This window comes from Pongo abelii, chromosome 9 (assembly GCF_028885655.2).
Source record: "Pongo abelii isolate AG06213 chromosome 9, NHGRI_mPonAbe1-v2.0_pri, whole genome shotgun sequence".
NCBI classification, from domain to species: domain Eukaryota; kingdom Metazoa; phylum Chordata; class Mammalia; order Primates; family Hominidae; genus Pongo; species Pongo abelii.
In genome coordinates this window covers 81194309-81211336 of record NC_071994.2, presented here as the reverse complement: position 1 = coordinate 81211336, position 17028 = coordinate 81194309, and the positions used below count along the sequence as shown (strand labels likewise).

Here is a 17028-nt window from a genome sequence, read left to right as displayed (position 1 = left end):
AGATGTGAAACAACTGAAACTCACACACTGTTAGCTGAAATGTAATTTGTTTGATGACACTGGAAAACTGTTTGGCAATATCAACTAAAGCTGAACATATACATACCAGCACTTTCACTCCTTGGTATATACCCCTGAGATATGCACACAGATATCCACCAAAACACATGGCCATCAGCCCTGGAATGGATCAAGTGTAGCATATTCACATAGTGGAATATTGCACATAGCAATATTGATGAACCTTGGAAGCATGAAGTTGAAAGAAAGAAGCAGGCACAAAGAAACTTTATGACTGCACTTTAAAAAAGTACAAAACCGCGTAAAACTACTCTGTGTTTTCAGAAGTCTGGATGGTGGTTGCCCCCGAGGGAGGAGTTGGTAAATGGGAAGGAGTGCAAAGGGGCTTTCTAGTCACATTCTGCCTTTTGATTCAGAAGTAGGAGGGCAGGTTAAATGGGTACTGTCAGTTTGTAGAAATGCATCAAGCTATTCACTTATGATATGTACCCTCTACTGTACTTAAGTCATACTTCAATAACAGTTTATAAAATGAGTGTAACAGAGGAGAAAATATAGCAGGTCATAAGGACAAACATCATTAAGTGAAACTTCAGTTACATGCCCCTCTAAATATGTGTGTATAGACCAAGTTGAGGTATGCAATGTATTTCTTTTTTAATTTTTTTTAATTTTTAGTTTTTATGGGTTCATAGTAGGTATATATATTTATGGGGCATGTGAGATATTTTGATACAGGCATACAATGCATGCTGATAATATCAGGTTAAGTGGGGTATCCGTCACCTCAAGCATTTATCATTTATTTGTGTTATAAATATTGAAATTATACAGTTTTAGTTATTTTTAAATGTACAATAAATTATTGTTGACTGTAATCAACCTGTTATGCTATCAAATACTAAATCTTATTCATTCTTTCTGACTATATTTTTTGTACCCATTAGCCATCCCCACTTCCCCATGCTCACTACCCTTCCCAGCCTCTGGTAATCATCCTTACATTCTTTATCTCCATGGGTTCAATTGTTTTAATTTTTAGTTCCCACAAATGAGTGAGAACATGCGAAGTTTGTCTTTCTGTGCCTGGCTTATTTTGCTCAACATAATATCCTCCAGTTCCATCCATGTTGTTGCAAATGACAGGATCTCTTTATTTTTATGGCTGAATAGTACTCCATTGTGAATATGTTCCATATTTTCTTTATCCATTCATCTGTTGATGGACACTTAGACTGCTTCCAAATTTTGCCTATTGTAAGTAGTGCCACAGTAAACATGGAAGTGCAGATATCTCTTCAATATACTGATTTCCTTTTTTGGGGGTATGTACCAAGTAATACAATTGCTGGATCATGTGGTAGTTTTATTTTTAGTTTTTTGAGGAACCTCCAAACTGTTCTCAATAGCGGTTGTACTAATTTTCATTCCCACTAACAGTGTATGAGTGTTCCCTTTTCTCCACATCCTCGCCAGCATTCATTATTGCCTGCTTTTTGGATAAAAGCCATTTTAACTGGGATGAAATGATGTCTCATGTAGTTTTGATTTGCTTTTCTCTGATAGTCAATGATGTTGAGCACTTTTTCATCTACCTGTTTGCCATCTGTATGTCCTCTTTTGACATTCTTCTATTCAGATCTTCTGTTCGCTTTTCAATCAAATTATTATATTTTTTTCCTGCTGAGTTACTTAGGTCCTTATATATTCTGATTATTAATGCGTCATCAGATGAATAGTTGGTAAACATTTTCTCCCATTCTGTGGGTTGTCTCTTTACTTTGTTGATACTGTTTTTCTTTGCTGTGCAGAGGTTTTTCAACTTGATGTGATCCAATTTATCCATTTTTCCTTTGGTTGTCTGTGCTTGTGAGTTTTACTTGGAAAATCTTTGCCTAGTCCAGTGTCCTGGAGAGTTTCTCTAATGTTTTCTTTTAGTAGTTTCATAGTTTCAGGTCTTACATTTAAGTCATTAATCCATTTTGATTGATGTTTGTACATGATGAGAGGTAGGGATCTAGTTTCGTTCTTCTGCATATGGATACCTTGTTTTCCCAGCACCATTTATTCATTTATTTTTATTTTTTATTTTATTTATTTATTTTTATTATTCTTTAAGTTCTAGGATACATGTGCACAACATGCAAGTTTGTTACATATGCATACATGTGCCATGTTGCTGTGCTGCACCCATTAGCTTGTCATTTACATTAGTTTATTTCTCCTAATGCTATCCCTCCCCACTCCCTCCACCCCACAACAGGCTCCGGTGTGTGATGTTCCCCACCCTGTGTCCAAGTGTTCTCATTGTTAAATTCCGACCTATGAGTGAGAACATGCAGTGTTTGGTTTTCTGTCCTTGTGATAGTTTGCTCAGAATGATGGTTTCCAGCTTCATCCATGTCCCTACAAAGGACATGAACTCATCATTTTTTATGGCTGCATAGTATTCCATGTTGTATATGTGCCACATTTTCTTAATCCAGTCTATCATTGACGGGCATTTGGGTTGGTTCCAAGTCTTTGCTATTGTGAACAGTGCCACAATAAACATACGTGTGCATGTGTCTTTATAGGAGCATGATGTATAATCCTTTGGGTATATAACCAGTAATGGTATTGCTGGGTCAAATGGTATTTCTAGTTCTAGATCCTGGAGGAATCGCCGCACCGTCTTCCACAATGGTTGAACTAGTTTACACTCCCACCAACAGCGTAAAAGTGTTCCTATTTCTCCACATCCTCTCCAGCACCTGTTGTTTCCTGACTTTTTAATGATCACCATTCTAACTGGTGTGAGATGGTATCTCATTGTGGTTTTGATTTGCATTTCTCTGATGGCCAGTGATGATGAGCATTTTTTCATGTCCCAGCACCATTTATTGAAGAGAGTGCCCTTTCCCCAGTGTGTTCTTGGCACCTTTGTTGTAAATGAGTTCACTGTAGGTATGCAGATTTGTTTCTGAGTTCTCTATTCTGCTCCATTGGTCTATGTGTCTGTTTTTATACCAGTACCATGCTGTTTTGGTTACTATAGCTCTGTAGTATAATTTGAAGTCAGGTAATGTGATTCCTCTAGATGTGTTCTTTTTGCTTTGGATAGCTTTGCCTATTCCAGGTCTTTTGTGGCTCCATCTAAAATTTAGGATTGTTTTTTCTATTGCTGTGAAGAATGTCATTGGTATTTTAACAGGAATTGCATTCAATCTGTGGATTCCTTTTTGTAGCATGGGTATTTTAACAATATTGATTCTTCCAATCCATGAACAAGAAATATCTTTCTATTTTTTGGTGTGCTCTTCAATTTCTTGTGTCAATGTTTTACAGTTTTCATTGTAGAGATCTTTTATTTCTTTGGTAAATTTTATTCCTAGGTATTTAACTTTATTTATAGCTGTTATAAATGGGATTACTTTCTTAATTTTTTTTCTGATTGTTTGCTGTTGGCATATAGAAATCCTACTGATATTTTTACATTGATTTTGTACCCTGCAACTTTACTGAATTTGTTTATCAGTTCTAAAAATTTTTTGATGGAGTCTTTAGTTTTTTCCAAATATAAGGTCACATCATCTGCAAACAAGGATAATTTGACTTCTTCCTTTCCAATTTGGATGCCCTTTATTTCTTTCTCTTGTCTGATTGCTCTAGCTCCAGTACTATGTTAAATAACAGTGGCAAGAGTGGGCATCATTGTTACGTTCCAGATCTTAGAGGAAAGGCTTTCAGTTTTTCCCCATTCAATATGATTCCAGCTGTGAATCTGTTACATATGGCTTTTATTGTGTTGAGGTATGTTCTTTCTATACCAAGTTTTTTAGAATTTTTATCATAAAAGAATTTTGTCAAATGCCTTTTCAGCATCAATTGAAATGATTATATGATTTTCATTCTTCATTCTGTTAATATGATATATCACATTGATTGATTTTTGTATGTTGAACCATCCTTGCATCTGAGAATAAATTCCACTTGGTTATGATGAGTGATCTTTTTAATGAGTTGTTGAATTCAGTTTTCTAGTGTTTTGTTGCATTGATGTTCATCAATCATATTGGTCTGGTTTTGTTTGTTTGGTTTTGTTTGTTTGTTTGATGCATCTTTGTCTGGCTTGGGTATCAGGGTAATATTGGCCTTGTAGAATGAGTTTGGAAGTATTCCTCCTCCTCTGTTTTTCAGGATAGTTTGAGTAGGATTGGTATTAGTTCTTTTTTAAATATTTGGTGAAATTCAGCAGTGAAGCCATCAGGTCCCAGGCTTTTCTTTGCTGAGAGACTTTTTATTATGGCTTCAATCTCATTACTTGTCATTAGTCTGTTCAGGTTTTGGATTTCTTCATGGTTTAATCTTTGTAGGGTGTATATGTCTAGGAATTTATCCATTTCTTCTAGGTTTTCCAATTTATTGGCATACAGTTGCTCATAGTAGTCTCTAATGATCCTTTGAATTTATGCAGTGTCAATTGTAATGAAAAAGGAGTTTTTCATCTCTGATTTTATTTGGGTCTTCTCCGTTTCTTAGTCTTCAAATGTATTTCTTAATGTTGAGTCACAGTCAGAAAATAAGAGCCACTGATTTAATCTAACCCTTCCATTTTCAGGTGAGGAATCTGAGGCCCAGAGAAGAAGGGAATTAGGAGCAGAGGTAGGAGGAAGACAGAGCTAGGAAGAAGTCTCTAGGTCTCCTGCTGCTGATGATTCTGAGTTGATCCTGTTTTCACTGCCTTGAATGGTATATTCACATTAATAAGCTCCATCTAGCACCTTAATCTCAGGGAGGCAGCCTGGTACTTTTGGTCCAAGGGGAAAGATTGTTTTTCCTCCCACAGACAGTAGAGTCAGAGGCCCAGTCACCTCTGCAGGGGCCTGGCTCCAGCTCCGCAGATCCCTTCCCTCTTCCTTTCTGCCTCTTCTGTCTAAATCAGCTTCCCTCAGAGCAGCGGAAACGCCACTGCACTAAATCCTGTTTTCATTTGTGGAAGACGACTGTCATGCCAAAGCTGTTTGATGGTTTTAGAAGTTAGAAAACTGTGAAGAAAATACATTTGGAGAATAAGATCTGACAACGAAGGCTTCTATTCTGGCTTGGTGCTTTTATTTTATTACAAAAATGTGAGTCCATTAAGCAGACTTCTTCTGTGGTGGTCAGAGAGTGCTACCAGGCTTCGAGAGTATAAGAACAAGATGTAGCCCTGTTTCTGCCAGGCAGAGCAGCCTAGAAAAGGGAAATGTGGGGATTTTAAAGTCTCAGTCTGAGCCTCACACAAGACTTGGAAGCATCTTAAATAGGAGGGTAAATAAGATCAGTGGCTTGCTGACTATTTTGACTATGACCCACAGCACAAAATACATGGGATATCAACTTAGGACACATCCCCACCCAATCAGGTAAATAGGTAAGGCTTAGGACTGACCAGTCCAGACCATCAAAGAAGGGCATTTAGCCCAACCTTGTGGGTAGGGAGCCTGCAGGGAAGGGGATGGTATGTCTTCAAAGAAGGTTTCAAATCTCAAGAGGCTTGAGCAAGGGATTAAAGAAAGGGAAACCACACAGCAGAGGTTGCTGAGGACTGGCTAGCAGGTGGGAACCTGGCCTAAAGGAAGCCATGTTGCACTCCGGAACTGCCTGTGATTCTGGGGAGTTGAAGTTGAGGAGGCATATAGGGAGAGATGGGAGACGATCCAGAAGACATTGGCAGGGGCAGATGTGAAGGGCTCTGTGCCCTGACAAGGAGTGTCCAGAGTGAATAAGAGACCATGCCTGAGAGTCATCTAGGCAAGAAATGCCTGTCACCTAGGAGACAGAATAAAAGATGTAAGCAGACATAAGGAATGTTGGTTCCATCTTCGAATTTTGTTTTATAGCACTCACTTATGCCATCTGTATTACTAAGCGTTCTCTAGAGGGACAGAACTAATGGAAAATACATATATATTACATAATCTATGTATTATATATAAATATAATATATGTTTTATATGTTTATATAAATCTAATATATATTTTACATATTTATATAAATCTAATATATATTTTATATATTTATATATTTTTATATATTATATAAATATATATTATATATTTATATATAATATATTTTTATATAATATATAAATATATATTTTATATATTATATAATGTATATTTTATATATTTATATATTATAAAATAATATAATATATATTATAAAATATATTTATATATTATATAATAATATAATATATATTATAAAATATATGTATATATTATATAATATATATATTATAAAATATATGTATATATTATATAATATATATATTATAAAATATATGTATTATATAATATATATATTATAAAATATATGTATATATTATATAATATATAATATATATTATAAAATATATGTATATATTATATAATATATGTATATTATATAATATATGTATATATTATATAATATATAAATATATTATAAAATATATGTATATATTATATAATATATAAATATATTATAAAATATATGTATATATTATATAATATATAAATATATTATAAAATATATGTATATATTATATAATAATATAATATATATTATAAAATATATTTATATATTATATATAATATAATATATATTATAAAATATATTTATATATTATATATAATATAATATATATTATAAAATATATTTATATATATTATATATTTATATATAATATATATAATATATATTATATATATTATATTTTATATATTATAGATATATAAAGGGGAGTTTATTAAGTATTAACTCATACCATCACAAGGTCCCACAATAGGCCATCTGCAGGCTGAGGAGCAAAGCCAGCCAGTCCAAGTTCCAAAACTGAAGAATTTGGAGTCCGATATTTGAGGGCAGGAAGCATCCAGCATGGGAGAAAGATGTAGGCTGGGAGGCTAGGCCAGTCTCTCTTTTTACATTTTTCTGCCTGCTTATATTCTAGCCATGCTGGCAGCTGATTAGATTGTGCCCACCCAGATTAAGTGTGGGTCTGCCTTTCCTAGCCCACTGACTCAAATATTAACCTCCTTTGGCAACACCCTCACACACACACCCAGGATCAGTACTTTATATCCTTCAATCCAATTAAGTTGACACTCAGTATTAACAATCACAAGTCCACCCCTTGTCAACTTGAACCCATGCACATCTCCTGAGATCATACATAATCTTCAAATAAAGACAATAATAAGGTCTTAATTATGCCTAACATAAAACAACTATCCTTCGTACAACTGGAGACGCACCAGTCCCCAACCCAAATACTATTACAGAAAGTTAACAACACTTAAATGTTGATGTGAAGTTAATAAATCTTATGTCACATGATAAAGGAGAAAGGAAATAAAATGAAAGTATTTTCTTAGTACAAGTGTATATATGCACAGACATGTTTTTAACAAAAGAAAGAGGAAATACTCACGACAATTACAGTCCTCATTTCTGCAGCTGGTCACGCTGTTGTAACTGGTATTAATGACTACCTTCTTCTACGACCCATTCTGTATTCCCTTTGCCTTCAGCAAGCACCTTGTGGCTTTTTTTCTCTGGTGGAGTGATCCAAACTTTCATTCCTGAGGGGTCTGGTTCATTTGTAGCCCTGCCTGGATTGGTCTGTTGTAGTTTTCCATTGACCTTAATCACAGGGCAGAGTAATACTAAGAGATTCCCTAATGGATCTCCTGTATTTCATGCATACTCTTCCTTACCTCCGTTGTGGAGTAGTAGACTGATTTCATCTCAATAATCCAGGTCAATCACCCCAGCCAACACTGTAACTCCCTTCTTAGCCTGTTGACTTAAAGGTAGAAGGAGCTCAAAATGTCCAGGTGGCAATCTTAACTTCCAGTTTAATGGAATCATTGTGTCTTTTGATAGCAGTGCTCCTCCCCTGGAACTAAAACCTCTATGCCAGCAGAACGTAATGTCACAGGAACAGGAAGTAAAATTTTTGTTAGTGGATCACCAGGGGTAATGGTGAGTGGTGCCACTTCCACCCCCTGATTCCTGGACACATGAATCCTGGCTATGCGAGAAACAGTGCCATATATTGGATGCTGATTCAGAGCATACACAGCCTTCTGCAGAACTTTGCCCCAGCCCTGCAAAGTATTGTCACCTAGTTGGCATTGTAATTGTGACTTCAAAAGGCCATTCCACCATTCTATCAATCCAGCTGCTTTAGGATGATAGGGAGCATGGTAAGACCAGTGAATTCCATGAGCATGAGCCCACTGTTGCACTTCTTTAGCCATAAAGTGAGTGCCTTGCTCAGAGGCAGTGCTGAGTGGAATACCATGACAGTGGATAAGGCAATCTGTGAGTCCATGGATGGTAGTCTTGGCAGAAGCATTGCGTGAAGGATAGGCAAACCCATATCCGGAGCAAGTATCTGTTCCAGTGAGAACAAACCTCTGCCTTTTCCATGATGGAAGAGGTCCCATATAATCAACCTGCCACTAGGTAGCTGGCTAATAATCCTGAGGAATGGTGCCATATCGAGGGCTCAGTGTTGTTCTCTGCTGCTGGGAAACTGAGCACTCAGCAGTGGCCGTAGCCACTCTTGGTAAGTGTAAGTCCATGTTGCTGAGCTCATGCGTAACCTCCATCCCTGCCACCATGGCCACATTGTTCATGGGCCCATTGGGCGATGACAGGGGTGGCTGGGGAAAGAGACTGAGTGGTGTTCATAGAATGGATCATCCTATCCACTTGATTATTAAAATCCTCCTCTGCTGAGGTCACCCATTGGTGAGCACTTACATGGGATGCAGATATCTTCACAGCTTTTAATCACTCAAAGAGGTCAATCACATACCTCTTCCCCAAATTTGTTTTTATTATTATTATATTTCAATAAGTTATTGGGGTACAGCTAGTATTTGGTTACATGAATAAGTTCTTTAGTGGTGATTTGTGAGATTTTTGTGCACTTATCAACCAAGCAGTATATCCTGCACCATATTTGTAGCCTTTTATCCCTTTCCCCCAACCCACTCTTCCCCATAATTTCCCAAAATCCATTGTATAATTCTTATGCCTTTGAATCCTCATAGCTTAGCTCCCACATATCAGTGAGAACATACCATGTTTGGTTTTCCATTCCTGAGTTTCTTCACTTAGAATAATAGTCTCCAATCTCATCCAGATTTCTGCAAATGCTGTTAATTCATTTTTTTAATGCTGAGTTGTATTCCATCATATATATATGATATATATGATGGAATATATATATCATACATATATGATGATATATATCATATATGTATGATATATATCATCATATATGGATGATATATGATGATATATATCATATATGAGATATATATCATATATGTATGATATATATCATATATGTGTGATCATATATGTATGATATATCATACATCATACATATATGATCATATATGTATCATATATGTGTGTGTATATATACATGATATGTATATCACAGTTATTTTATCCACTGGTTGATTGATGGGCATTTGGGCTGGTTCTACAATTTTGCAATTGTGAATTGTGCTGCTATAAACATGCATGTGCAAGTATCTTTTTTGTATAATGACTTATTTTCCTCTGGGTAGATACCCACTAGTCGGATTCATGGGTCAAATGGTAGTTGTACTTTTAGTTCTTTAAGGAATCTCCACACTGTTTTCCATAGTGGCTGTACTAGTTTACATTCCCACCAGCCGTGTAGAAGTGTTCCCTGATCACCACATCCACACCAATATCTACTGGGGTTTTTTTTTGTTTTTTTTTTATGGCCATTCTTGCAGGAGTAAGGTGGTATCGCATTGTGGTTTTGATTTGCATTTCCCTGATCACTAGTGATATTGAGCATTTTTTCATATGTTTGTTGGCCCTTTATATATCTTCTTTTGAGAATTGCCTATTCGTGTCCTTAGCCCACTTTTTGATAGGATTGTTTGTTTTTTTCTTACTGATTTGTTTAAGTTCATTGTAGATTCTGGATATTAGTCCTTTGTCAGGTGTACAGATTGTGAAGATTTTCTCCCACTCTGTGAGTTTTCTGTTTACTCTACTGACTGTTCCTTTTGCTGTGCAAAAGCTCTTTAGTTTAATTAGGTCCTAGCTATTTATCTTTGTTTTTACTGTATTTGCTTTTGGGTTCTTGGTCATGAAATCTTTGCCTAAGCCAATTTCTAGAAGGGTTTTTCCAATGTTATCTTCTAGAATTTTTATAGTTTCAGGTCTTAGATTTAAGTCCTTAATCCATCTTGAGTTGATTTTTGTATAAGTGAGAGATGAGGACCCAGTTTCTTTCTCCTACATGTGGCTAGCCAATTATCCCAGCACCGTGTGTTGAATAGGGTGTTCTTTCTCCACTTTATATTTGTTTGCTTTGTCGAAGATCAGTTAGCTGTAAGTATTTGGGTTTATTTCTGGGTTCTCTATTCTGTTCCATTGGTCTATGTGCCTATTTTTATACCAGTTCCACACTGTTTTGGTGACTATGGCCTTATAGTATAGTTTGAAATCAGGCAGTGTGATGCCTCCAGATTTGTTCTTTTTGCTTAGTCTTGCTTTGGCTATGTGAGCTCTTTTTTTGTTCCATATGAATTTTAGAATTGTTTTTTCTAATTCTGTGAAGAGTGATGGTAGTATTTTGATGGGAATTGGGTTGAATTTTTAGATTGCTTTTGGCAGTATGATCATTTTCACAATATTGATTTTCCCCATTCATGAGCATGGGATGTGTTTCCATTTATTTGTGTCATCTATGATTTCTTTCAGCAGTGTTTTGTAGTTTTCCTTGTAGAGATCTTTTGACTCCTTTGTTAGGCAGATTCCTAAGTATTTTATTTTTTTGCAGCTATTGTAAAAGGAGTTGAGTTCCTGATTTTATTCTCCACTTGGTTGCTGTTGGTGTATAGAAGAGCTACTGATTTGTATGCATTAATCTTCTATCTGGAAATTTTGCTGAATTCTTTTATCAGTTCTAGGAGCTTTCTGGAGGAGTCTTTAGGGCTTTCAAGGCAAACAACCATATCTTCAGCAAACAGAGACAGTTTGGCTTTTCTTTACTGATTTGGAAGCCCTTTATTTCTCTCTCTTGTCTGATTCCTCTGGCTAGGAATTCCAGTGCTGTGTTGAAGAAGAGTGATGAGAGTGGGCTTCCTTGGCTTGTTCCAGTTCTCAGAAGGAATGCTTTCAACTTTTCCCTGTTCAATATTATGTTGTCTGTGGGTTTGTCATAGATGGTTTTTATTACATTGAGGTATCTCCCTTGGATGCTGATTTTGCTGAGAGTTTTAATCATAAAGGGATGCTGAATTTGTCAAATGCTTTTTCTGCATCTATTGAAATGATCATGTGATTTTTAATTCTGTTTACATGGTGTAGCACATTTATTGACTTGCTTATGTTAAACCATCCCTGCATCCCTGGTATGAAACCCACTTGATCAAGGTGAATTTTTTTTTTTTTCATATGTTGTTGGATTTGGTTAGCTAGTATTTTATTAAGGATTTTATTATCGATGTTCATTAAGATTATTGGTCCATAGTTTTCTTTTTTGGTTATGTCCTTTCCTGATTTTGGATTAGGGTGATGCTGGCTTCATAGAATGAATTAGGGAGGGTTCCTTCTTTCTCGATCCTGTGGAACACTGTCAAAAAGATTGGTACCTATTCTTCTTTGACTGTCTGGTAGAATTCTGCTGTGAATCCATCTGGTGCTGGACTTTTTTGTTGTTGGTAATTTTTTAATTATCATTTCAATTTTGCTACTTGTTATTGGTCTGTTCAGGATAGCCAGTTCTTTCTGATTTAAGCTAGGAGGGTTGCATTTTTCCAGGAATTTATTTCTCTCTTCTAGGTTTTCTAGTTTAAGTTCATAAAGGTGTTCACAATAGCCTTGGATGATCTTTTGTATTTCAGTGGTGTCAGTTGTAATATCTCCTGTTTTGTTTCTTAGTGAAGTTATTTGGATTTTCTTTCTTCTTTTCTTGGTTAATCTTGTTAGCGGTCTATCAATTTTATTTATCTTTTCAAAAATAAGCTTTTTGTTTCATTTATCTTTTCTATTTTTTGTTTGTTTCAATTTCATTTGGTTCTGTTCTGATCTTGGTCATTTCCTTACTTATACTGGGTTTGGATTTGATTTGCTCTCGTTTCTCTAATTCCTTGAGGTATGACCTTAGAATGTCAGTTTGTGCTCTTTCAGTGTTTTTTGATGTAGGTGTTTAGAGCTATGAACTTTCCTCTTAGCACCATCTTTGCCATATCCCAGAGGTGTTGATAGGTTGTGTCATTATTGTCGTTAAGTTCGAAGAATTTTTAAATTTCCATCTTGATTTCATTTTTGACTCAGTGCTCATTCAGGAGCAGGTTATTTAATTTCCATGTTTTTTTCATGGTTTTAAAGGTTCCTTTTGGAGTTGTTTTCCAATTTTATTTCACTGTGGTCTGAGACAGAGCTCGATATAATTTAAATTTTCTTAAATTTATTGAGGCTCATTTTATGGCCTATCATGTGGCTTATCTTGGAGAAAGTTCTATGCACTGTTGAATATTCTGTGGTTGTTGGATGAAATGTTCTGTTTAAAACTGTTAAGTCCATTTGTTCCAAGGTATAGTTTAAATCCATTGCTTCTTGGCTGACTTCCTGTCTTGATGACCTGTCTAGTGCTGTCAGTGGAGTATTGAAGTCCCCCACTATTATTGTGTTGCTATCTCATTTCTTTTCTTTTCTTTTCTTTTTTTTTCTTTTTTGAGTCGGAGTCTTGCTCTTTCTCCCAGGCCAGACTGCAGTGGTGCTATCTCAGCTCACTGCAAGCTCCGCCTCCCAGGTTCATGCTATTCTCCTGCCTCAGCCTCCCAAGTAACTGGGACTACAGGCACCCGCCACCACGCCCAGCTAATTTTTTTTGTATTTTTAGTAGAGACGGGGTTTCACTGTGTTAGCCAAGATGGTCTCGATTTCCTGACCTCATGATCCGCCCGCCTTGGCCTCCCAAAGTGCTAAGATTCCAGGCATGAGCCACTGTGCCCGGCCTCATTTCTTAGGTCTATTAGTAATTGTTTTATAAATTTGGGAGCCCCAGTGCTAGGTGCATATATGTTTAGGATTGTGATATTTTCCTGTTGGACAAGGCCTTTTACCATTATATAATGTCCCTCTTTGTTTCTTTTAACTTCTGTTGCTTTAAAGTTTGTTTTGTCTGATATAAGAATAGCTACCCCTGCTGGCTTTTGGTGTCCGTTTGCATGAAATGCCTTTTCCCACCCCTTTACTTAAAGTTTATGTGAGTCCTTACTGTTAGGTAAGGACTGAAGGCAGCAGATGGTTGGTGAGTTTTTATCCACCCTGCGGTTCTGTATCTTTTAAGTGGAGCATTTAGGCCATTTACATTCAATGTTAGTAATGAGATGTGAGACAGCATTGCATTCATCGTGCTATTTGTTGCCTGTGTACTTTGTTTTTTGTTTTTGCTTTTTAACTTGTACTTTTGTTTTATAAGTTCTATGTGATTTATGCTTTAAAGCAGTTCTGTTTTGATGTGTTTCCAGGAGTTGTTTCAAGATTTAGAGCTCCCTTTAGTAGTTCTTGTAGTGGTAGCTTGGTAGTGGCAAATTCTCTTAGCATTTGTTTGTCTGAAAAAGACTGTACCTTTCCTTCATATATGATGCTTAGTTTTGCTGGATACAAAATTCTTGGCTGATAATTGTTTTGTTTGAGGAGGCTGAAGATAGAGCCCCAGTCCCTTCTGGCTTGTATGGTTTCTACTGAGAAATCTGCTGTTACTCTGATAGATTTTCCCTTATAGGTTACCACGTGCTTCTGTCTCACAACTCTTAAGATTCTTTCCTTCGTCTTAACTTTGGATAACCTGATGACAATGTGCCGAGGCAGTCTTTTTGCGATGAATTCTCCAGGTGTTTTTTGTGTTTCTTGTATTTGGATGGCTCGGTTCTCTAGCAAGGCCAGGGAAGTTTTCCTCAGTTATTCCCCCAAATATGTTTTCCAAGCTTTTAGGTTTCTTTTCTTCCTCAGGAACGCTGATTATTCTTTGGTTTGGTCATTTAACATAATCCTAGACTTCTTGGAGACTTTGTTCATATTTTCTTATTATTTTTTCTTTGTCTTTGTTGGATTAGATTAATTCTAAGACCTTGTCTTCATGCTCTGAATTTCTTTCTTCTACTTATTCAGTTCCATTGTTGAGACTTTCCAGAGCATTTTGCATTTTGATAAGTGTGTCCAGTGTTTCCTGAAATTTGATTGTTTTTTCTTTTCTGAGGTGGAGTCTCGCTCTGTTGCCCAGGCTGGAGTGCAGTGGCGTGATCTCGGCTCACTGCAAGCTCCACCTCCCGGGTTCACGCCATTCTCCTGCCTCAGCCTCCCAAGTAGCTAGGACCACAGGCACCGCCACCACGCCTGGCTAATTTTTTGTATTTTTAGTAGAGATGGGGTTTCACCATGTTAGCCAGGATGGTCTTGATCTCCTGACCTCATGATCCACCCGCCTCAGCCTCCCAAAGTGCTGGGATTACAGGCATGAGCCACTGCGCCTGGCCTGTTTTTCCTTTAAGCTATCTGTTTCCTTGAATATTTCTCCCTTCACTTCTTGTATTTTTTTTTTCCTTTGCATTGGGCTTTGCCTTTCTCTGGTCCCTCTCTGATTAGCTTAATGACTAACCCCCTGACTTCTTTTTCAGATATATCGGGGATTTCTTCTTGGTTTAGATCCATTGCTGGTGAACTCATGTGATTTTTGGGGGGTGTTAAAGATCATTGTTTTGTCATATTATCAGAGTTGGTTTTCTGGTTCCTTCTCATTTGGGTAGCCTCTGTCAGAGGGAAGATCTTGGGCTGGAGGCTGTTGTTCAGATTCTTTTGTCCCACAGGGTGTTCCCTTGATGTAGTACTCTCCCCCTTTTCCTATGGATGTGCTGTCCTGTAAGCCGAACTACAATGATTGTTGTCTCTCTTCTGGGTCTAGCCACCCAGCAAGTCTACCCGGCTCCAGGCTGGTACTGGGAGTTGTCTGCAAAGAGTCTTGTGATATGAACTGTCTATGGGTCTTTCAGTGGTGTATATCAGCGCCTGTTCCAGTGGAGGTGGCAGGGGGTTGCAATGGACTCTGTGAGGGTTCTTAGCTTTGGTGGTTTAATGCTGTATTTTGGTGCTTTTTGGCCTCCTGCCAGGAGGTGACACTTTCCAGAGAGCCTCAGCTGTGGTAGTATGATGAGGAACCAGCAGTGGGTGGGGCCCTAGAACTCCCATGATTAAATGCTCTTTGTCTTCCACTACCAGGATGGGTAGGCAAGGACCATCAGGTCGGGGGCAGGGCGAGGCGTGTCTGAGCTCAGACTCTCCTTGGGTGGGTCTTGCTGTGGCTGCTGTAGGGGATGGGGGTGAGATTCCCAAGTCACTGGAGTTGTGTACCTGGGTGGACTATGGCTGCCCCTGCTGAGCCATGCAAGTTGTCAGGGAAGCTGGGGAAAGCCAGCAATCCCAGGCCTCACCCAGCTCCCATGCAAACCCAAGGGCCGGTCTCACTCCCACCATGCTCCCCCTACCCCACAATGAACAGCACCGACTCTGTTTCCAGGTGGTGGGCGAGCCGGGCTTGAAAACTTGCCCCAGGCTACCCACTTTCCAGCTGCAAAAGAAAAGGGCTTGGTTCTTCCTCCACCTGTGGAGTCTGCCCACCAGATTTGTGCCCTCCCCCAAGTTCTGGCCAGGAGCCTTCTCACCCCGTTCAAATTGTTACAGAGTTCAGCTGGAGATTTCCTTCTCCCTGTGGAGTTCCCCCAACCCACCCCCGCCACCTCTGGCCACCCTCCCAATGGATCCCTCTGGTGCCAGGCAGGAATGGCCTGTTGGGCTCCCAGCAAGCTCCCAGGGCCTTTCTGCTGCTTCCTCTACCCCTGTATTTTGCTCAGCTCTCTAAATTGGCTCAGTTCAAGGTAAGGTCGGAAACTTCTCCCACAAACAGAACTTCAGTTTCTCCAGTGGGGGTATGTGTTCAGAAGAGGAGGCTCTCCCTTTCCCCCTTCCGCAGTTGGGGCACTCACAGTATTTGGGGTATCTCCCAGGTCCTGCAGGAGCTGTCTGCTTCCTTCAGAGGGTTTGTGGGTCCTCTCAGGATTGCTGGTTTTTTCTTGCAGTCAATCTGGAGCTAAAGTTCACAGTGCAAGCCTCTGCATACTGCTCTGTCCGTCTGAATCCCTCAAATTGTTTTGTCACCAGTTTTCCAATCATGCTTCTTCCAAGTCCCTGACTACCCAGCCAGGCCATTGGTTACACCCCATGAATCATATATAATCACACATCTGGTCATTTCTCCTTCCATGCAAAGTGCACACTGTTTAGGTGCACTGCTCGAAGTTCTGCCCACTGGGAAGATTTCCCTTCACTGCTGTCCTTCAGGGATATCCTTTCGAAAGGGGCTGTAGTGCTGCAGCTGTCCGCTTTCAGGTGGTGCATGCATATCATGCAGAATCATCAGTGAACCAGGCCCTAGTCTTCTCTTCTTCTGTCAACTGATCATAGGGAACTAACTCCCCATGAGGCCACTGGTGCAGGCTGGGGGAGAGAAGGCAGGGTGGCTGGAGTGGAGGCCGTGGGCATTTGAGCCACTTCCTCATGTAACTTACTTGTGCCTTCAGGACCTGCTCAAGCCCAATCATGTATATACCGTTTCCATTTGATTATGGAATGCTGCTGTGCATGAGCCACTTTATGGATAGATGGGTCCGAAAGCACCCAGTTCATGATAGACAGTACAGGTTTCATGGTGACTTGATGACCCATAGTCAAATGTTCAGTTTCCACGAAAGCCCAATAACAGGCCAAGAGCTGTCTCTCAAAAGGAGAGTAGTTATCTGCAGAAGATGCCAGGGCTTTGCTCCAAAATCCTAGAGGCCTCTGCTGTGATTTACTTATAGGGGCCTGCCAAAGGCTCCAAACATCATCCCTATCTGCCATTGACACCTCAAGCACTATTGGATCTTCTGGGT

The 17028-nt window shown here is 38.5% G+C and overlaps 1 protein-coding gene across 20 annotated transcripts in view; it reads left to right on the top strand.

Moving 5' to 3' along the window:
• TENM4 (teneurin transmembrane protein 4) overlaps window positions 1-17028 on the top strand; it is a 3040222-nt gene that overhangs the window by 2551741 nt on the left and 471453 nt on the right. Inside the window, exon 1 of one of the 20 annotated variants that reach the window (XM_063711316.1) lies at window positions 4622-4665. The exons of the other annotated variants lie outside the window; for them this stretch is intronic. The gene's annotated coding sequence lies outside the window, so the exon portion shown is untranslated. Of the gene's footprint in view, window positions 1-4621; window positions 4666-17028 lie in introns of those variants that run through there. 20 annotated transcript variants of the gene reach the window in all.